This window comes from Parasteatoda tepidariorum, chromosome 8, assembly GCF_982258835.1.
Source record: "Parasteatoda tepidariorum strain Cologne lab strain chromosome 8, Ptep-v5.0, whole genome shotgun sequence".
Classification (NCBI taxonomy): Eukaryota; Metazoa; Arthropoda; class Arachnida; order Araneae; family Theridiidae; genus Parasteatoda; species Parasteatoda tepidariorum.
The window spans coordinates 98,106,018-98,129,117 of NC_141762.1; the positions used below are offsets into that span (position 1 = coordinate 98,106,018).

At 32.9% G+C, this 23,100-nt stretch overlaps 1 long non-coding RNA gene across 1 annotated transcript in view; it reads left to right on the forward strand.

Annotated features, from left to right (window-relative positions):
* LOC107457508 (uncharacterized) overlaps positions 1–23,100 on the forward strand; it is a 75,719-nt gene that overhangs the window by 39,836 nt on the left and 12,783 nt on the right. The window contains exons 4-6 of the long non-coding RNA XR_015435970.1: positions 4,968–5,052; positions 11,689–11,768; positions 22,950–23,001. This is a non-coding gene — a long non-coding RNA (uncharacterized LOC107457508). The remainder of the gene's footprint in view (positions 1–4,967; positions 5,053–11,688; positions 11,769–22,949; positions 23,002–23,100) is intronic.

A 23,100-nucleotide genomic window follows, 5' to 3' on the forward strand; every position in this document is an offset into this window, starting at 1 on the left:
AACAAGAAAAACAACAGTGGCCGAGAAGGACAAATCAAGGTAAAAATGCTTTTCCACTCATTATGGGGAGGTGGTGAGGATCTAATATTTTTAACAAGGGAATGAGCATTCATTTTAATTTTATTTCATAACCGTCGTAGTTTGTAGTGTGATACAAAAAAAAACAGTAGTTTGTTGCGCTTTCTAGCAACTACTTTTGATGTTTATTTTATAACCATCGTTGAACAGCCGATGCCGATCCAATTTTGGAGTTTACGACTACTAATGTTCAACTACGTAGCTTTGTAATTTTGAACCCAATCCAGCAGACAAGAAAACTCCTGGATCAAGTATTGGGAGAAATTTGCTTCCGTGGAGGACTTTTTGATGGAACTAACCCGCATTTGCTTTACATGGAGAGGAAGACTACGAGAACCACCCACGGTTTGCCTGATGACAAGGTGACTCTAACCCAGAGGTCGCCAAAGTGGTCTATGTAGACCCCCAGGGGTCTATTTAACATAAGCGGGAGTCGATCTGAGCCAGGGGGTCGAATGGGGGTCTATCCGAACCGGAAGGGTCGATTGGTCGAGGGATTATCAGTATTTTTCAGATATGTGACAATTAGAAATAAAAAAAGAAGACTTGGAAATATATACAGGTAATCTTCAAAAATTGAGCGACGATTTTAAACTGCGTTTTGTTGATTTGGAAAACATTGACGTCCCTGACTGGATTATTGTGCCATTTTCTGCTCAAATTGAAAACGTGGACATCAACCTGCAAGATGAGCTTGCTGAATTATTATGGGGATTTGAAACAAAGACGCTTTTTAAAAATTTAACAAAAAGCAAATTTTGGACAAATATAAATATAATGCAAAAATATGTAAGACTTTACGAAATAGCTCAGCGATTTATGATAGCATTTCCAAGTTCCTATATGGTTGAAGCCGGTTTCAGTCCCGTAAATCCAATCTTAACTAAGAACAGAAATAAATTAAATGTGGAGTTTCGAGGGAATTTAAGATTAAAATTGACCAAATTTGAACCCAATATAACGAACCTTGCAGGGAAAAAAAACAGGCACACCCATGTCATTGATTAAGAAGCAATAAATCCGTAGTTACTTTACTTATTATTTCTACTTACTTATAATTACTTACTATTTCATAAATATTAAGGTATTTATATTTCAACATTAATATATTTTTCATAAAACTATTGTTACACTATGTACTATTACTTTAATAAATGCTCAAAATCATAAAATAAATGTACAAACACAGTATCTAATAGAGTTTTATTTTAATTAACAGAAAATTACTTTTATGGGGTCGATGGAGATTTCGAAAAATTATGTAGGGGTCGATGATCAACTGACAATGAATGTAGTAAATGTCGCAGTGATCATCAAAGCTAATAGGATCTTCAATTGACCTAAATTTGGCTTTTGTTAACAGGCCTAAAAATTACTTTAAAACCGAAACAGGAAAGGATGTTAGCAATTTTATAACGAACGGGAAAAAAACTGTTAAATTCTTAAGGAAGGATCTCTGTAAAGATTTGAAGAAGAGGAACGTTTAGATCTTGTGAGTTTAGCCAAGATGAATCCACTATAGAAGCGATTAAATCAACTGTTAACGTTATACGAGCGAAGGATGGTAAGTTCGGAGATTAAGTAAAGTTGGAAGGTTGTAAGTGTTAATTGCGTGCAAAACTGAAGTATGAAATGCAAAAATGTTCAGACAATTAGGGTGATTAGAATTAATATGAGGAGTCGAATTGCATCCTCAATTTAATTAATTAATAAAAAATAATAATTAATTACTAAAAATTATTTTTTTCATGAAATTGTCTTTGGGTAAATGAGTTTTATGAGTGGGTGCAATTTTTTTTTTTTGAATTGCTTCATTAGTTTTGAAAATATGACTGAAAACGCAAAACGCGAAATTAACATTAAAGGGTACGAACTTTGAATCGCTCTCCTGACCAAACTATGGGGACCACATTTCCCAGATTGCGGCTACCCCCTATATTTTGAAGATAAGAAATCCAAATATGTAAAAAAAATGCATGTTTATTCAGAGAAAGTGCGTTTTTGTGTCTGATTTCGTAACTTAATTAATAGTTAGCACTAATTAGTTAGCATATTTGAGGTCACCCCCAGGAACCATTAAGATTGACACTTAGTTCGTGAAAATCCGATCATTAGAACGAAAGTTATTCAGGGTGATTCGTTTTTCTTTTGCGGACTGTACATTTAAGTCTAACTTATTAAATAAATCAATTTATAGCCCAATGCAAATATTGCATGCAAAGTATAAATACAAATATTGAATTAATGCAAATATTTGCTTACCTCCAAATGAATCAATTTATTTCAAATGCTTAGTATCAGTTTATTGATGTCACAGATGTCACAGTTTATTTTTTTTTTTAAAAAAGGATAATTTAATCAAAGTATAAAATGTGAATAAAAACTATTGCAAGTAAATATTAAAACGCATGATAAAAAAAACAGTAGTTTCAGTTAAAATATTTAATAATAAAATCAAATAAAAGAAGCTCCTAGATTTCAGGCTGAAGACTTCAATTGTATATGTAAAATGTTACATTGAAAAGCTCAAGAAAAAGAAAATAGGTTAGCTCTTTTCAATAACTGATTAAAAAACTGACTCTAGACAGAATGACCGAAAAAAATACCAACAGAATAGTTTTATGTTTCGAAAAAGTTGATACATCTGTAGTTCTAGAAATTCTAGAAGATGAGGCAATATATTATTAGTGTAAATCAGAGGCAGAATTAATTCCTTGTACATTTTGAAAGGTCATAGACGGAAACAAGTCCAAAGCAATATTGACAATGGCAGTGTCAATTTATCGAAGCAAACAAGAATATTCCATTCAGTAATATGAGCCGGCTTCAGAATAAAAGGGTACACAGTGGTCGGTAAAACTACATTCGCTTTGTAGTTAATTTCAACTACTTTATTACAATTGTAGTTAACTACAACTGCTTTTCTTACCTTTTGAAATATAGTTACTATTTTACTACTTTCAGAAAACATAAATATTTTACTGAAGAGCATAATTAGCACAAATGTTAAAAATGATTTTGAATAAAAAATTGGCTTTGTTAAGCATGAGAAGTTATTAAGAAATGTTAATTCATCTTTATATGAGATAGTAATTTAATCTAAAGCACTTTTTACGAATTTATTCTTTTGACCTTTAAACTCTATGCTCTTCTTGACAGTGAATATTTAATCAAAGAAATGATCAGAAATTATCAAATATTTGAGATATAAGTGATTAAATCTTTTTTTATGTCCTCCAAAAAAAAAAGTACAATGCGCAAAATAATTTTAAAAAATGGAACACCCAAAGTAACTTTATATCTAATGATCGGATCTTCACGTTATAGGACTCAATCTTACTGATTCGATTTCCAAAGATTCATTTGTTTACAAGATTTCTAATGATAATGAAAAAAATAACTTAAGAACATGAAGGAAATAACTGCTGCCAGCAAAAATGAAGAAAAAACTTGCTCTAGAGTCTAGAGCATCTGACAAAAAAAAATTTCGGAGAATAGAGCGTTCGCCTGCTAATAAGATGAACTGGGTTCGAATCCCAGCGATGGCTAGTCGATATGAATTCCGCATCTGGCTTGCACCGTCCGCAGTTCTGACGTAAAATATCCTCAATGATAGACGAGTCATGGGTTAGAGCCCCCTTATCATTAGGCTAATCGTGAGAGATTTTCTGGGTTTTCCTCTCCATGTAAAGCAAATGCGGGTTAGTTCCACCAAAAGGTTCTCCACGAAGGAAATTTCTACCAGTACTTAGTTCAGGAGTTCCCTTGCATTTTGGATCGGGTTCAAAATTTCAAAGCTACGACGTTGAACATTCGCAGTCGTAAACCCAAAAATTTGGATCGACTGTTCAGTGACGGTTATAAAATAAAATAAACTTTAAAAGAAGTTGGTAGAAATAGCTACAAACTACTGTTTTTTTTTTGTATCGCACTACGCGCTACACTACTTCTTTTTTTAAGAAGTAGCGCACTACACTACAAACTACGAAAAAAAGTAGTGACTGCAGTAGTTGCACTACTTGTAGCACGCTACTTCCGACCACCGAGGGTGCATTATTTTGATTCTCTTATCTTCATGATGAATTTTCAAAAGAAAAGGAAAACTGTTCATTGATGCAACGTTGGTCAGGGGGATAAATTGAGCTTCGCAATTTATGTTGCTGTACAACTGTACATGCATAGTTGGGTACGTTGCTTATCTAAAACTGCTATTTTATTCTTTCTTTCTATGCTTAATTTCCATGTTAAAATTTCAATGTTAAAATGTGTTAGCACATTTAATTAACATGGGTGATATAAATGTATTTTTGAAGAAAAATCTTAATAGTACGGTACTGTTTATCAATAGTGTAAAAATACAGAACAAACCAACGAAAAAAAAGAAGAAAAACTTTTCTTTTTCACTACAATACTTTACCATTCCCAGTATTGGTTAGGAGGAGAGGAGGGTGCAAACCCGTTTCAAAAAGTGCTGCTGTACTCCTAAATGGTGTTTTCTCTTTTATACACAAGAAGGCACCTAACATTGGGGAACTAGTTTACATTATGTCAATGAAGGCTGGACTTCTTTCCCTATGTATATTCCTTGATACAACTACTCGTTCAGATTATTGAAATAGTTTATTTTCATGACATTGCTGTGTAACTAAAAATAAATTCAATCCTTTTCCTAAATTTTTTTATTTATTGCAATGCAGCAAACGGAAAAAGTTTAAAATATCATAATAAAACTTAATGATATTTTACACTTTTTCAGATCAACCTATTGGACTGAAGGTACTTTTAGATAATAATAAATAAATGAATTTAAAAGTATTACTTTTAATTTTTTAAAGGAAGAAAATTAACAAAATGTATATTTTTTTAAATAGTTTCTTATTTTTTTACAGGTTGGAAACAGAAATTTAGAAAGACTATATGAAGGGATGACTCCCCGTTCACACGTCTAGGATTGGAGTTCTTTTTAAATGAGCGGTAATTCTAATATTCTTGACTCCTTAAATATCTATTAGTTAATCATTTACCACGTGGTTGATCGTGTGACACTGTTGATGAAAAACTACGCGCTACTTTTTTCAGACAAAATAGAGTTTTAATTCATCTTTAAAATTAAAGACATATATTTCCAAAATTATTATTGCGTTTTTGTCAAAGATAAAAGATTTTTCTTTAAAAAATAAGGACGTAATTTTTGCAGGTAATATACCGAAATGTTTAACTGTGTTATAGGGATAGTACAGGGAGTTACGTTTAATAACCCTCCCCCTCGGTAGTGTTAACATATCTCGGAAATTTTGCAAGTAATTTTTGACATAAAAAAGTGTTTTCTTTCAAACATGTTTGTGTAAGGTCATAAGATAGCAAACTTTTTTTAATTTCCTAAAGGAGTAATGAAATATCCGCAAAAGTTTGAATGCTAAAAATGAGAGGAAAATTTCCAAGTGTTCGGCCCAGAATTTGCATATTAGAAAATATCTGCACTTAAGGAGACAAAGGACTTTCAAAAATATTTTTAGAAATTTTCAAGGGATTTGTTTGAAATTCTCAGTATACATTGTTAAAAACAACTTTGATACAAAATTTCAAAAAAATATTTTAAAATTTCAGAAATTAAAGGAAAATTTTGAATTTTTAATGTTTTTTTTTATACTATTCTTCACATCTGAAATTTTGTTAGAATGACAAAATTCTTACATGTTAGCTAATATAAAAAATTTGCTGGGAGTACTTTTTTAATTTTAATTATTGAAACAATAACAGTAAAAAAGCAGAAAAAAACCAGCATTTTTGAAAAAAAAAATCAACTTACCGCTATAAAATATAATGTATAAAAATAATACTATTTACTTAATTCAAAAAACTTTTCCAACCAAATGTTAATAATATTCATAAATATATAGCATCAAATTCTCAGGTTAATAGAATAAAAATTAATTTCGCCGGAAGAGTTTGAAATTTGTCAATTTGTCGAAAAAGACATTTTGAGAAAAATGACTACTACTTTTTCATTGCAAGGCGCCAAAGGGGCATGGTCAAAACAGAAATGGCCATAACTTCATCAATTTAGCTCTAATTCAAGAATTTTTTTTTAATGTTCAGTTAAATGCCTAGGTTTCGAAACTATAAAAAGTGAAAATTTGAATTTTTGGCAAACTTTTGCTTATTTAAAAGTTGTTTGTCACCTTAACTGCTTATTTTTAATGTAATATAAAAAGACATTTTTATCACATGTTACATTAACAGATTTAATCAAATTTGATGCATGTGTACAGACTTTAGCACGATACTTCAATACTTAAAAGTTTGAGAATTTTTTATCGTAGTGCATTTGATTCTTACAATCCAAATAAACATTATCCAAATAAACATACATCTTATTTATTCAACACAAACAACACTACAAAAACTTTTTCCTTTCATTGGTAAATTTCGTTCTTAAACTAAATTAAAGATTTGAGATAGATAAAATGAAATTAAAAAAATAACCAAATTTATCAAGGCAATCCATTGTATTAAAAAAAAAGGATTGTTCTAGGGAATTAACAGAATTCTAGAAGGAGATACGAATAAAGATATTCATCGTCTCTTATAGCTCCTGACGTCACAGCTACTGCGAAAATCAGGATTTTTTCTCAAGCAGGCGTTGTTATATCCGTCCTCAGACTTTCTTCCGTAACAAGCAAAATCTCTTTTACAGTGGATATATTAATTGCAACTTCTTTATAAAAACTAATTATTATTATTCGATACATCAGATCCGTCAGAGAAATTGAATCTTGGAAATTATTTACCCCAAAAACTGGTCCTGCACATTTTAATTAATAAATTAAAAAATTTGTTTTATAACTGTCGTTGAACAGCCAACCAGTTTTTTTTTTTTTTTTTGGGGGGGGGGGGTTACGACTACCAAGATTCAACTCCGTAGCCTTGTAATTTTGAACCTAATACAGAAGACAAGGGAACTCTTGGATGAAGCATTGGAAGAAAATTTGCTATCGTGGAGGGTTTTTTTTATGAAACTATACCCGCATTTGCATTACATGGTGAGGAAGACCATGAAAACCACCCACGGTTAGCCTGGCGGTAAGGGGATATAATACAGGGTGTTTCATATTGAATGGGATAAAAAGAAAACATGATTGTAAACGTTATAATTAATATATTTAGAAAATTCAAATTTACCTCAAAACTAGATTTATTCAAGTTTCTACAGGTGTTCAATATGTGCCCCTCCGGTGCCACGACAAATGTCTACACGGTAATCAAGCTCCTGCCACACTCGTGATAGCATATCCCCTGTGATGGAGTTCAACACTGCAGTTATCCGCTGCTTCAGTTCCTCTAAGTCCTGAGGAAGTGGAGGCACAAACACCTTGTCTTTAACGAAACTCCGGAGAAGAAGATCACAGGGCGTTAGATCTGGTGAACCTGTCGGCCAATGAAGACATGTCAAATCCTGTGGCCTAGCACGGCCAATCCAGCGATGGGGTAGACGTTCCTTCAGGAACTCACGTACGTTGTTATTCCAATGTGGGGAGCACCATCTTGCTGCAAAATTAAATCAGGAACAGCTTCTTCCAGCTGGGGGAGCAACCACTCAAAGAGCATGTCTTGGTAAATGTCCCTATTAATCGATTTTTCAGCAGAGAAAAATGAACCAAAAACACAACTGCTTGATAAAGCGCAGAAAACGTTCACCTTGGGAGAATCACGCTGATGTTCTAATGTTACATGGGCATTTTTCATGCCCCAAAATCGCAAATTATGACGATTAACTTTGCCACATAAGTGGAACGTGGCTTTGTCGGTAAACACCAGTATGTTCTCAAAACCATTCACGTCGAGCTTTTCCTGAAATTTCCCACAGAAATTCTTACGCAACGGTTTGTCAGTAGGTTTTAAAGCCTTGTACCATCTGATATCTGTACGGCTTGAATTGGAGACGCTTCCGTAAAACACGCCACACCGTTATGTGAGGGACAGCCAGTTCTGCTCCTGCACGTCGCGTTGATTTTGAGGGACTGCGTAAAAACGAATCACGAATTCTTTCAACCACTTCGGGTTTTGTTTCTTTTCGTCCTCGGCTTTTGTTCTTGCATAAGCACCCGGTATCCTGGAACTGCTTCACCCACCTGCTTATGTTATGCCGATGCGGTGGTTCTTTACGAAATTTCGTACGAAAATGTCCTTGCACAACAGTTACCGAGGAGGTTTTGGCATATTCGAAAACGCAGTACGCTTTCTCCTGAATGGACGACATTTTGTTTAACAGCGCCTCTAGCGGCGAGTTCGTCATTCGATGATTTTTCCCTGTTGCCAAATAAAACTTGTATAATTGTAGTTGCAGAATAAATTTGTTTCGGCTGAATAAATCCATTACTGCAGTCACACTGCGCTATTCTTTTTGTCCCATTCAATATGAAACACCCTGTGTTTATATTTCTTTAAGTATTATATGGTGATTTAATTTCAGACCAATCAATGCTTTAGCAGTAATTTTTTATTTTAATTTATAACCATCGTTGAACAGCCGACCTAATTTTAATTTTACGCCTACCAATGCTCAGCTACGTAGCCTTGTCATTTTGAACCCAATCAAGAAGGCAAGGGAACTCCTGGATCAAGAATTGGGAGGAATTTGCCTTCGTGGAGGACTTTTTGATGGAACTAACTCGAATGGACGTCACATGGGGAGGGAAAACACGAAAACCTCCCCTCGGTTAGCTTGACAGCAAAGGGACTCTAACCTATGATCCGTCTACCACTGAAAATATTTTACGCCAGCACTGTGGTCAGCGCAAGCCGGATGCGGAATTCGAATCGACCAGCTGTCGCTGAGATTCGAACCTGGTTCACCTCATTGGAAGGCGATCGCTCTAACCCGTGAACCGTCACGGCTGAAATAAAATACTATAAAAATTTTTAAAAAGCAACTTTTCTATGCTCTAAAAAGTTATATCGCGTTCAACTTATAAAAATTGAGATAGTCTCGGCAAATTTTTGACGTATTATGTTAATTTAATATAAAGTTTGTCTTAAAATGTGTAGCAAAAATATTTTATAAAATGTTTAAAGGAAGCAGATGAACGTTGGTGTGTTTTTAGCTTCCAAAACATTTTGTTGGCCATCGTACAAAATAAAGGTTATAGTCAAAACAAGTTTTAGCTAAATTCTGACCTAGAAAACACAAGACAGAACTTCACGTCAGAAGTAGGCGTCTTGTAGGAAATTGCTAACACACGCTTTAAAATTTTCGGTCTATACAAGTTTTGACCGCTGTATGATTTAGAAAGATAAAAGTTTGAATTTAAGCTCGAAATCAAACCGTTTTGACCATATCTAACAAAAAGGGATGGTCAAAAAAGGTTTTCATTAACTTTCGACCAAACAACAACGTGTTGAAATTTTTCTCGAAATGTAAACAGTTAATATAGAATCGTTAACCTAACAATTTTTGCTGTTACAAATGCCGAAAAGTTACGGCAAAACATTCTGTATCCAACTTCACATAAATAAATTAAGTTTGAGAATTAAGAATTTTGATTTGAAGCAACATTTGAAATCTTTCTGCGATATTTAAGCACATAGAGGAAGATCGTTGTCCAGCTAAACTTCTTCCTCAGTTAACCCTTAAGGAAAAGTTACGGTTGTAGCATTGATCAAATAAACAAGAGAACATATTACACATCGGCATCTGGAACTATATCAAACAACAAAAGAAAATCTACACAATCCTGTATGTTATCTTTTTACGTGTTTTCCTTTTTAACCCATCAGATGCATGAGCTAAGTGAACGAAATACGTATATATGGTTAGTGCTGAAATCACGTTTAAAATAAGCTGTTACTTTAAATACAATCTGGTGCAGCCATCTTGTGTGTAATAAAAGAATTAAAAAAATTCGGACACAACAGACCGATATGTTTAAACCATTTTGGTGCTTTACTTTTGACAGCTCTATCCCGGAAGTATCACGGGCACGAGAAATGGGAGACGAAAGCTCACCCTTTGATTTTGACATGAAAGAGAGGGAAGGGGCTAAGCAAATTTTTGAATTATAAACCAATGACCTAGTTTGAATTTTACCTCTAAAGATCAGTCCATTTTGACCCAGAAATCACGAATGAATTATGCCTCAAAATGTTAAGCTTTGTATAGGATATCGTTAACCCATCAAACAGTTTTTCCAAAATTTTATGCCTAAAAAAATTTAACAGAATTTTTGTCCACTGAACCACAAGTTTGAGTTATGCCCTGAAATGTTAGCCCGTTGTATAAAATTGCTTAAAAAAAACTTCCAGAATGAAAATTAGGGCCAAAATATCTTTTAGTTTTTTTTAAAAAAATCTGACACTTTGAAAGGAAACTCAAATTTTCCCCACGTAGTACCATTCCGTAATCCCATGTTTGTGCACGAAAATGTTTCGTCAGCGAATTAACACAACTAATCTTACAACCACGTTTACAAATTTTATTGAGAATTTTTAGCCTATTGAGCCTCTCATGTTTACCCACTAAAGAGTTTTTTCAGCCAACCCTCTCCCCTCCCCCCCCAACCCAAAAAAAGCTACAACAAAAACTGGTTTTCAACAACAACAACAACAAAAATCAGAAGTTAGAGTTTGTGTCTGAAAACGTTAGCCTTTTGCAGGAAATCGTGAGCTCACTTTCGATCACCAAAACTTTTCAGAACTAAAATAAGTTTTAGCTAATTATTGATTAAAAACTGAAACTTTTAATGTTGCCTTTAAAGTTTGGTCAATATTATGACCGCTGTAATAATAAAAAATGTCCGCTGTAGATAACCTATTGAAAAACAATAATGGCCAAATCAGCATTTTGTACACATTTGATTAATCTAAGCGTTTTTTTTTTATTTAAAATATTAAAACCATACCGTATTGTACACCTAATTAAAGAAATTGTTAGCCCACTTAAACTTAACAACGAAACAAGTTGACTGAAATTTTAACAAAAAACGAAACATTTCCATTCTACCGCTGTTAGTCCATGCTCAGAAATCGTTACCCCACCTGCTAAAAATAATGATTAAGACAAATATTAGGTACTTTTTAACCAGTAAACAAGCCCTCTAAACCTTAACCCGTAAAAAAAAAATTCTAACCAAGAATAGGTTACAAAACAAGTAAAGAGAGTTGTCTGAATTTTGTCTCCCCCCCCCCTCCCCCAAAAAAATCGTTAACTTTTCCACTGAAAAACAATTATGGCCAAATAAAGTTTCAGCTTAATTTTTTTACCTGGAAAACACTATTAAAATTATCCTTTGAACAATACCTCTTTGTTTCTTAACAGTCACTCCATGGAGGAAAAAAATATGAAAATAGTTTAAGTTTATTTTTAACCAAAAAACTAAGAATTAGAATTTTCTCTTCTAATGTTAGACTTTTATAGGAAATCGTTAACCCACCCAATTTTTGTTAGCCTGTCAGACAAAAATCAAAAATTCTGATGAAATATAGTGAGAACTTATCTATGTCTCTTTTGAATTACCCTCTTTCTCACTTTCTTTGGGCAATTTTTTTTAAATTGTGCGCTTTGAAATACTTATTATAATATTCGATTTATAACTATTTTCTTTGCAATTTCAGGTTTTGCCTTTAGTTTCTTAAGAGGGAAGATAATGCCACTGATAGCAACTAAAATGGAACTGTTTGCTACTAAGTTCGAGGTGAGGCGACTATGGCTATTATTTTTAAAAAAGAAATAGCTCAAAAGTGACGATTTTCAAAAAATTTGCAACTTCATAAAAAGATTAATTTAAGAAAAATTTTTGTAATTTAAGAAAAATTGTTAAAAGTTGGTAATTTGTCCCATATTGATCAAATTTATATATAAATATCAAATTTCGAAAATCATGTGGAAATGGTGGAAAAGTAATGCATAAATTCCTGAAAAATACACAGAAACGGATTTCAATGCGTATTAAAACCGTCGTGAGCAATATCAAAAAGTGATAATTCAAATTCTTAATCGCGTGTCGTAATATCATCATATATCGGAATCTTATCACAAAAAAGGTAGAAAATGAATTAAAAATCTATCAGTAAATGACGTTAAATTATTATTGTATGACACAAATACAATGCGTCAGAGTAATTAATTATTCCATACAGTAAAACCTCTTGGAAGCGACCACTCTCCGTTCCACAGTAAAATGGTCGTTGATGGAGGTTCTTCATTCTTAGAGGTTACCTCCATTGATTTCAAAATTGTCATCGAAGGTACAGTCCGCAAAAAAAAAGATATCACCCTGAATAACTTTCGTTCTAATGATCGGATTTTCACGAACTAAAAGTCAATCTTAATGGTTCCCGGGGGTGACCTCAAATATGCTAATTAATTAGTGCTAACTATTAATTAAGTTACGAAATCAGACACAAAAATGTACTTTCTCTGAATAAACATACATTTTTTTTACATAATTGGAATCTAGACACTTGAATTAGGGGGGGGGTAGACAAAATTTTGAAAAAATTGGGTCGTAAATTGGGTAGCAATAAAGGTTTATATATTTGGCGATAGTCCAGAAAACCGCCAAAAAAAGTCGCCAGCGCAAATGAATATTTTAAGATAACCCATTGACTAATTCAAAAGCTTAATGCTTAATTTTACTAGGTTGCTAGGCAACCTAGTAAAAGAACTCAGAATGTAAAAAAAATGAAATAATGTTCTGTGATTGCTGGGAGAGGTTTAATTAATTGTTAATAGAAAATATCTCGAAGTTTCTAGGCAATAGACAATTTTTAAGCTGATTTCTGTCCAAAAAGCAAAAAAAGATGTTTAAATCTCCTTTGAAAAGAAAATTTGAATTGATTTATAAATTATTTATGATTTTTTAAGTTTTTAGAATTAAAATACATGAACTTTTTATCTGATATTATTTAGATATGTTGTTTCTGCTACATTTATTCGAGGATTTCATACTAAAATCAAATTAACATAACTTATTATAGCTATATACAAAATTTTAAGGATAATCATTTTTCACAGATTTAATCGAGTCTTCTAGGCAAGAAAGTTTGATGAAACAAAAAGTGCTTGAAAAATAAAATGTAGATTGTATAGTAATTCTAATACACATTCACAAGGTTTTCTGTAATTTACGATATTTCTTTTTTCTATAACTCAAGGAATTTCTGAATGTTTAGTGGCATTTTAAAAACATTGAAACATGTTATATTTAAGAATAAGATATTGAAATAATATGTTGCATATTGTATGATTCATTGTTTAGAAAATCGCTTCATTCTGCTAGATATTTAGGTTGCATGGTTTTCTCTGGTTAAAGATGATTAGCAAATAGCATCTCTATATTTCGATACATTCTGAAACCTACGTTCGCAAATTCACCATAAAATGTCGCACAGCATATTCTTCAATAACGATAAGCTACATTTACCCCCTAATACTGCTACTATGATTATTTTTGTTTTTTTATATATATATCTGATACTCTCTTTTTAAGCAGAGCTCTTAAGATACTGAAATGGGGGCACAAAAACCTAAAAGATAAAATATTTAATTTCATTAACTCAAAATATCTGGTCTCAAAATTTTAATTTTTAAGTTAAATATAACTTTTACAATATTGATGCTATTACGTTTTTAAAGACCACATAAATCCTGTTAAAATATAGAAATGCTTATGTTTACTTTAGCGAGCGTAAAATCCTTATCAAAATAATGATCAAGACTCAAATGTAAAACGGTATAATTGATGATAAAAACTCACCAGGCCTCAAAAAATATGAAGAGGGAAGTAAAAGTCGACATGTTTCGAGCGTTATATAATCGCCCATTCTCAAAACTTGTCAAGCTAGAATAACTTGTGACTTTTATTATTAGACACTCAAAACATGTCTATTTTTATTATCATCAATTATTTTTTAAATCAATGAAGTTTTAATATTTTCGATTCAGTTTATTAGGATTATCTATTTAGTTACACAACATATTAAACTATTTCACTCGATATTAAAATAAGTTTTACATAAGCTATAGGCACAGGTTCTTTGATTGAAAAAAATAATAATTCACTACTTTGTAAAAAAATTAATGAATTTTTTCTTTTTTTGCTGCAAGCTTTAAATTTCAAAAGTCGAATGTGAAAATGGAATGTCCCCTAGCACCAGGAATCGAAATTAAATAGTTTCTAGGGCAACTATTTCAAAAAAGTTTGCGTTTCCGTCCTACTCGAAGTTGTTTGAAAAGATATTTTTTATATATCCATTCCAAAATTTATTCTACATATATTTTAGGGTATACTTTCGGAGTATTTTGATCGAGTTTATTTTTACACCCTTATTTGCTTAAAATTATTAAATAATTTGCTTAAAATAAAATATTCAAGCTACGTGATTTAATGTATTTATAGTATAATAGAAAACGGGGCTTCCATCGCATATCCTTGACCTTGATACCGCTATCAATAAATAAATGGAATAAGCTTAGATAAATAATAAAATTAATTATTTTCTCGTTTTAATTTTCAAAGAAATATGTTTCGATCAAACAGATTTCATTCTGGAAATAGCGAAATTATTGAGTAGGTCCCTTGGAGCAATATCATTCTTATTCTCTTTTGACGAAATATAGGAAAAATTGGTTTTCGCAATTTCTGAAAAAAATATGTTAGCCTTCTTGCACGCGTTTTTTTTTTAATTTTTAATCAAAATAAGATCGGAAATTGCGAATTTTTTATTGCATTTTTTTTAAAAAAATCAGATGGTTCTAAAATTGGCACGGCTTCAGAATCTTCTTACAAATTTCAATTTTTATTATTTCCTGCTCAACAAAATAAGGCATTTCTTCTGATAACAAATTATACTACAATAATATCTTGGGAATCGTGCTAGAGAAAAAAATTAAACAAAATAGTTTAGCATATTATCCGGAAAAAAAATCTACATGTAGTCATAAAGAAAGAGTAAAAGATATAATGAAATAATTATTGAATCACGCGTGGTCAGATAATTAAAAATTTAATTTCACAACTAAGATGTTAGGACGACATTTAAGATACTGAGATATTTTAAGACGCTTAAAAATTTTGGCTACGTATTCGACAGCTTTTTATGTTCGGTATCTTTAGACTCTTCGTAGTGACTTCTAAAGCATCAACACTATTTTAGATAATCTATGTTGAAGTCACGAGAAACAAAACAAGAGAAAGACTATCAATGATTTATATTCCTTTTTCGAAAAAAATAGTATGCTTAGTAAATAATCAGCTGTTTTGCATTAAATAATTGTAAACAGTGGAATGTTTTTAATTTCTTAACAAGGTTTTATTCTTAGCTAGAAGACAATAATTCTTTCAAAAAGAAACTTGACTATAATTTAAAAAGGAACTTCACTTTAAAGAAAACCTAAATTAAAGTACTAAAAAATTTATAAGTATATTAATGAAGAAATAATAAACGTAGTAGGGTAAAGAATAAGATTCTTAAAAATGTTAAAATTTAATTAAATAGTTGGTAAAATAGTTTTGCAAAACACTTCCGGACAGGTGATTAAAAAATTATATAACGATATATAAGATGTTGAGAAATTTGGGATGATGTGAAGTATGCTTAAATATGTTTACTACGTATTTAGAAAATATATTTATAAAAAATATGAAATATTTTTTTTAAAAAATATTTTATTTTTTTTATAATATTTATAAAAAATATGTTCAAGAAATTGATAAATATTTCAGACCAAATCTATTCATACGTATGTATATTATTGAAATTGTATCAGTTATTGAGATGAAAAAACTAAAAACTAAAAAATAATCACATTAAATAAGCACAATCTGGTGTATAATCATATTCTATCAGAAGCATGCTTTTATAAAACTCGACATTCGTTGTATAAAATGTATTTTATTCAATAAGATGTTTTATCCAAATTTCTTTACTAAATTACAGATGGAATTTTAGACTATTAAAAAAGAAACATCGTATTTTATAGTTTTAAAAAAATAAAAAGATTTGCAAACGATTATTAGCGAAAAAAATATGAATGAAATTTTCGCTACGCTTGCTAAGTTAAGTTCCTCGTAAGTTTATCACATTTTAATATTTATCGCCCCACTTAATCATTTCTTCATTGTCGCCAAATTATTTTTTTTCAACTAATTAATTTTAATTTTTCTCATCTTCTAATAAATGAAAACAGTTGAAACTTTAGATTTTTCAATTGAAAAATATGTTGATTAAAATGGTATAAAAAAATTCATACCTTATAATTCAACTTTTTTTCATCCTCACTTTAATTAAATAATAAAAAATAGTAAATAATTATTAAAAATAATTTTTTTCATGAAATTATCTTTGGGTAAATGAGTTTTATGAGTGGGAGCAATTTTTTTTTTTTTTTGAATTGCTTCATTAGTTTTTAAAATATGACTGAAAACGCAAAAAGCGAAATTAACATTAAGGGGTACGAACTTTGAATCGCTCTCCTGACCAAAGTATGGGGACCACAATTCCCAGATTGCGACTATTTTGAAGATGAAAAATCCAAATATGTAAAAAAAAATACATGTTTATTCAGAGAAAGTACGTTTTTGTGTCTGATTTCGTAACTTAATTAATAGTTAGCACTAATTAATTAGCATATTTGAGGTCACCCCCAGGAACCATTAAGATTGACTTTTAGTTCGTGAAAATCCGATCATTAGAACGAAAGTTATTTAGGGTGATATCTTTTTCTTTTTTTGCGGACTGTACATGATTTTTCGCAAACGATTTTTTAGTTAGTGCCATTTTCTGGACGCTGGAATACCACTTCTGTTGGCGTCATGAAAAAACATATCGGTGAATAAAATTTAGCGTCTATAAAAATGATCCCAACTGATATAATAATGTGTAAAAACAAATTTAACAATTATGAATGATAAATCTACTTTAAATCAAAAAAATTAAATTTTTTTTGTTTTGTTTTAGTCTGCATTTAATTTCATATCATAAAAATTAGCTAGCCTTAAAAGATGAGAAGAGGTTTTTTTTTCGTTTGAGATGCTTTTATTTTCTAAAATAACTTTTTCTAATTTAACGTTCAACTCTAAAAGTGAATCATATTATAGCATCGACTTTAGTGCACTCTGTCTGCAACATGAGGCTGTATCGTCAAAAAGAGCTCCCTAAATAAAAGTCTCCCACAAATATTTTAAACACATTTTAATCTACTTATTTGCTTAGTTAAACTTTTTGTTTTTATATTTTTTTAGTATTTCCTTATTTGACCTTTTCCGTATTTGGTGCGGACGCATGGAGAGAGAGAAGCTGGGAAAGGTTTTAATGGTCTCTCCTAAAGATTTTTTTTAATAAAAAGTCTATGGAAAATATTCCGTGTCTCCCAAAAGTGGTCGTAAATAGAAGTGGTCGCTCCTGTAGGTTTCACTCTGATTCGAAATTAAAGCGTCTTAATCTCAGATAAAAAAAAATACTGGAATTTCAAAACCCATGACGCTGTAATTAATGTTGTTAGGCCAACAACTTCCAAAAGAAAGAAGGCCGCAGCACGAATCAATTTAGTAGTCCGACGTAACAAACATAAACTGCGCAGTGGATGAAAAATAAGAAAGATGTCACCGCGTTCGGACAGCAAATCTGCACAGTGGTGGTCATTCGAAAGATATCATTGCGTTTTAGACTACTAAAGTATAAGATTTCTTGTTTATGGTAACCTATGCTGAGGCCTTCTCTTTTCTAGGAGGTATTGGTTAGACTGTCGTTACTTTAAAATTCGAGTATCGTAATATTGAAAAGATATTAAAATACAGTACATTTACTTTCGAAATGCGATTTTCACACGTTTACGTGAACACTCAAATTTCAAATGGCGTCTCATACTAATATCCAATCGTACATCAAAATATCGGAACTAAACCTGTCAGAAATGGACAAAAACAATTAAAATGTGCTACTAAGGAAATATGAAAGAGTCGTGGATGAAATCAGCAGATTGTGGGTAACAAAAGAGTGATTTCTTAAATGGGATATTTTGACTTGAACCTATTTTTTGTACCTACTCGTATTTTTGAAAATGACCAGAAATAGGTACACAAAAAAAACAAAGTGGGGTTTTCAATGAAACTGTCACGCTTTTATCTTATGAATAAAGTGATAAACCAAAAATCGCGTATCATAACATCATATTCAAAATTTTGAAATTTCTTAAACTTCATTGAAATAACCAAAAAGCGATCAAAAATCCATATTGATTTCTTGGAAGTCTATGTGAATAGATCGATTATTTTTTTTAACATTATGTATGCATATACTATGTGAGGGTTATACGTTAGAAGGTGATAGAACAAAACTATACAAACACAAATCACCCTGCAATCCATGGTCATAAATCCCTATAGTGTACGAAAGATGCTGGTTTCACGAAATGATGGAAAACAAGACAGAGATGAAATGGAAAAAAAACATTATAAAATGAATTAAAGTAATTTTAACAAAATTAAACAGTTAAACACCCGTCACGAGAACTGCTCTGACTTGCAATCGACAACATTAATGCAAGAATTGGCGAAAACACGACCTAAGTCAAAAATTTTGATAGTTTTCCATTGATGGACCAACATGATCTTGATGGTAACTATCAATAATTCCATTATAAACCACTATATTTTTTTATGATAAACAACATAAGTAACCATCACCTCTATGTGGGAATTTTAACTAATTTTTGCTGGTCCAACATAAGAATAACAACTTGTTTTTATCGTTTGTTCATGTTGAACCATCAGAAATTTCCATCATAATTTCTTAGAAATCAAATGTTGGGACGATCATGAACCACCATCACCCCAATGTAGGAATTCGGACTAATTTATGATATGCCAACATAAGAATATCCCGAATTGCTTTGATGGTATATTAATGCCGAACCAACAAGAATTATTATTAAACCATCACGGAAATGCCTTGTTGTATCATTATGGACCATCACGAATTTCCTTCATAGTATCTTAGAAATCAAATGCTGGAACGATCATGAACAACAATCATCTCAATGTAGGAATTCGGACTGATTTATGATGGTCCAACGTAAAAAAAAAAACAAATTGTTTTGATGGTATATTCCTGAGAACCAGCAAGAATTCCCATTAAACCATCATGGAAATGAACAGTTGAAACCTTCACGGATCATCATGGATTGTTGTTCCATGAGAATCAAACTTCTCTTGATGGTTAACCACCATAAAATTAAAATATCATTTTCCATCATGAAATGATGGATGTTTTTTAGCACATGAAAAACCATGAACGCATAATGGAAAGTTTGGTGGTGACCATCACCAACATCATGGCTTGCATTTGATGGTCACCAACATCATTTGATGGTGACCATCAAATGATATTGGGCCATCATGAATCGCACTGAAATCAACATAAACAATCAAAATTTTTTGATGGGGCCATCAAGAATATTGACTTGGGCATGTATTTCTCTTGTGGTGTCAGCATCTACGGATATCAGAGGAAACAGGGTCTTTAACAAAATCAATGGGACCATCGTCGTAGATGAGGCTCGCTTCATATGACCCCAGGAAAACAAATTCAGGCATGAAAAATTGGGTGACGGCCAGTTGATTGAACCACCACGGCGTATTCGTCATCCCGGATACATGATATCTAAGGCGTTGCGCACATCCACAAATTTATGGGTAGATGCCCAGTCGTGCTGGAACAACACCTGCTAGAAAAGAGCAGGCCTCAGCACGGATTACCATAAATATCCCTTAGTAGTCCAAACGTAATGAGATATTTCGTATTTTCAACCACTGCGCAGGTTAGTACCCTGAACGTATAGAAATCTTTCTTATTTTTCAGCTACTGCGCAGTTAACTTCGTTACATCGGACTACTAAATTGATCCGTGCTGAGGCCTTCCTTCTTCTAGGAGGTGTTGGCTGGAAACACATGAGTTGTGTAATGGAAGACGAGTTAATAGTTCTGCCAACACCTCTCGCAAATGCACAAGGTATGAATCTCTCTCCAGGTGTAGTTTCACCATATTGTTTGGCGCAGCATGTCCTCATTTGGACCTTATGCCACTAAACCCTACATTCAATCAATCAATCAACTCTCCAGGCGTGTTGGCACTAGATATGGCCCAATCAGATGATCGTGCACCATTCGGTCAAACATTTAGAATGAAAACGTTACTGGAACAAACTTGGACCTAATACGTACGGGCTTTTAGTTGCCCAATATTTGATAGCTGTAGACGAGGGTCTCTGAACAACACTTGTGAACAACGAGTTGGGTCCACAGACATCATCAGCAAGGTAAAATTGATAAGTGTCTGATAATCCGATAGTTCTAGGCTAAGAATGTTCTGCGTATGGTAGGTATGTATTTCTTTATCCCGTAGCATTTGCCACACCTCATTATGAGAAACGTAAACAAGCTGAGACATTTCCCTCGTGCTAGATTCAATCCTCTCGCTGATAGGATGCGAAATTTCGTACGGTACACACCTCCCACATCCAGTATCCTGCATGCAACTTAAAGAGAAACCCTTTTCGCAGAGGTGCTTGGTACATTCACTGAAATATCCTCGCATCAGCGACACATCTTGTTGGAAAACGCTTTTGGTCAAATCTTTGAGCTTCCCTTGCAATGCCGTCTGCATTTACGTACATGTAATGAATCTCCGCCTTCTCCTCATTTGAATACGCATTCATCTGATCGGAGAAGCGCAGAACAAATAGAAACAGTTACTCTGTCGTGCAACTTTATAACCGTAGTTGAACGGCCTGTCAAATTTTTGGGTTTACGACTACTGATGTTCAATTCAGTATCCTTAGAATTTTAAACTCAATCCAGAAGACAATGGATTTCCGAGAGTAAGTATTGGCAGAAGTGTGCCTTCGTGAGTGGCTTTTTGATGGAACTTACCCGCATTTGCGCTACATGAAGTGGAAAACCACGAAAACCTCTCACAGTTAGCCTGATGGCAAAGGGACTCTAACCCATGATACATCTATCACTGAGGATTTTTTACGTCTATACTGTGGTCCGTGCAAGCCGGATGTGGAATTGGTATCGATCAACCACCGCTGAGATTAACCCGGTTCACATCATTGAAAAGCACACGCTTTATCCCCTGAGCCATGACTGCTCGCTCCTGAGCAATTGAAAATGCAACGTAAGTGATAGACGATTGATTCCGAGAAAAGTGGCTAGACAACTATTTTTTTCTATTGTCAATGCTATGAAAGGTAAAATAGAATGTCAAAAAACTGATATAGTACACCAAAGAGCCATTGCATTATGACCACCCTGCTAATAACATGTAGGACCACCTTTAGCCCTCAAAATTGCTAGCAACAGCAGTGGTATTGATTCCACAAGGTGCTGATAGGTAGCCTGAGGTATCTGGTACCTAGCGCTTACCAACTGGTCCTGCTATTCCCTCACATTGCGAGGGGGTAGCGTGGCAGCACGAATTGGGTTTTCCAAGTAGGACCACAAATGCTCTACCAGATTAAGGTCGGGTGAATTTGGGGGCCAAGACATGACTTTAAAATCACTTGAATGTTCCTCGACGATTCGACCCTTATGACATGGTGCATTATCCTGTTGGTAAACACCATCTCCCGCAGGAAAAACTGCTGCCATGAACGGGTGAACCTGGTCTGCAACTATATTCAAGTAGCTTACAGGCGTCAGAGATTGTTCTATGAGGATTATGGGTCCTAATGTGCCCCATGAAAACCTGGGCGAGCCCATTGTTATAGATGGAGGGTGGTCATAATGTGATGGCTTTTCGGTGTATATTGTTTTGGCGATAAGAAGTTTACTATGTTACGTAGTTCCTGATGCAAGGATATTCCAACGAATGCCCCAAAACTCGGCTAGAGGAGACGGCTAGAAGTTACATGCGGAATACTGGACGTGGCAGGTGAGTAAGAACGCCATCTGTAACGGTGACGAAATTGTGCATCGTATCAACGCGAGAACTGAATCTTGCACGCGGGAAATATCTCAGCTCATTTACGTTTCCCGTAATATAATAATGGCAAGGTTCTGCTTAATAACCATGCAAAGATGCCTGCCAAATACATAAAATTCTAAGTTTGAATTTTTTGACTGCATAACAGCACTGTGAACAGCCTTCTTATGGATCGCTGGGGGGCTCTCTCTAGTGAGTTGCGACTTACGTTTGGACCATACATTGTACGAGGATTTATAGCTCTGTTCTGCCTAGTTCTGTTCTATCATCTCCTAACGTAAGTACCATGAGTTTTGGGACAACTGTATATAAAGAGCATAATCAAGATTAGATTAACGAACATACTATGAGAATTTTTTTATACCAAGCTCAAACCTTTCAGCGCTTTACACACTTTTCAAGTAATGGACCCCATTATTTCTTTATGTAATTTTTTTAATTTATGCGCTACTTTTATTAATCGAGACAAAATTTTCTCGAATAATAAAAATAGCACATAAATTAAATGGTAAGGTGATATGCAAGGTGAGAAACAAATCCATCCTGTGTTTGAAAGGCTTATCAACAAATTTTACTTTACTTGATAAATAAACTTTTTTTAAAAAACGTTCGATTTGTGAATCTTTGGTGATGCGGCAGAATTCGAATTCTTGCCACACTCGCTACAATATGCCACGAACAATGGTAGTGGATGTGGCTCTTCATCGTTATCCTGCTAAATCATAAAATTTTTGATGTAATCTCATACAAAATATCAGGGATTTAAATCTGGAGATCGAATCAAATTTTTTAAAAACCCTGCAATGACACAAACTGCAATTCTGTTAATACAATTTAGACTGCTTTTTGGAGCCATGCTTCTACTAAAGTAGTTATTTCTCTAATAGGGAAGAGTTATGAAGTTAATGGAGCTGTATAATGCTGTACACTATATGTGAGGTAAGAATATCCTTTTCAAGTTTTATTAATTTTGAAATCTTCACGTGTATGACCAAAAATTAAGTTTTTTAACTCTTACTTTCCCGTAAAGTTTCTGAA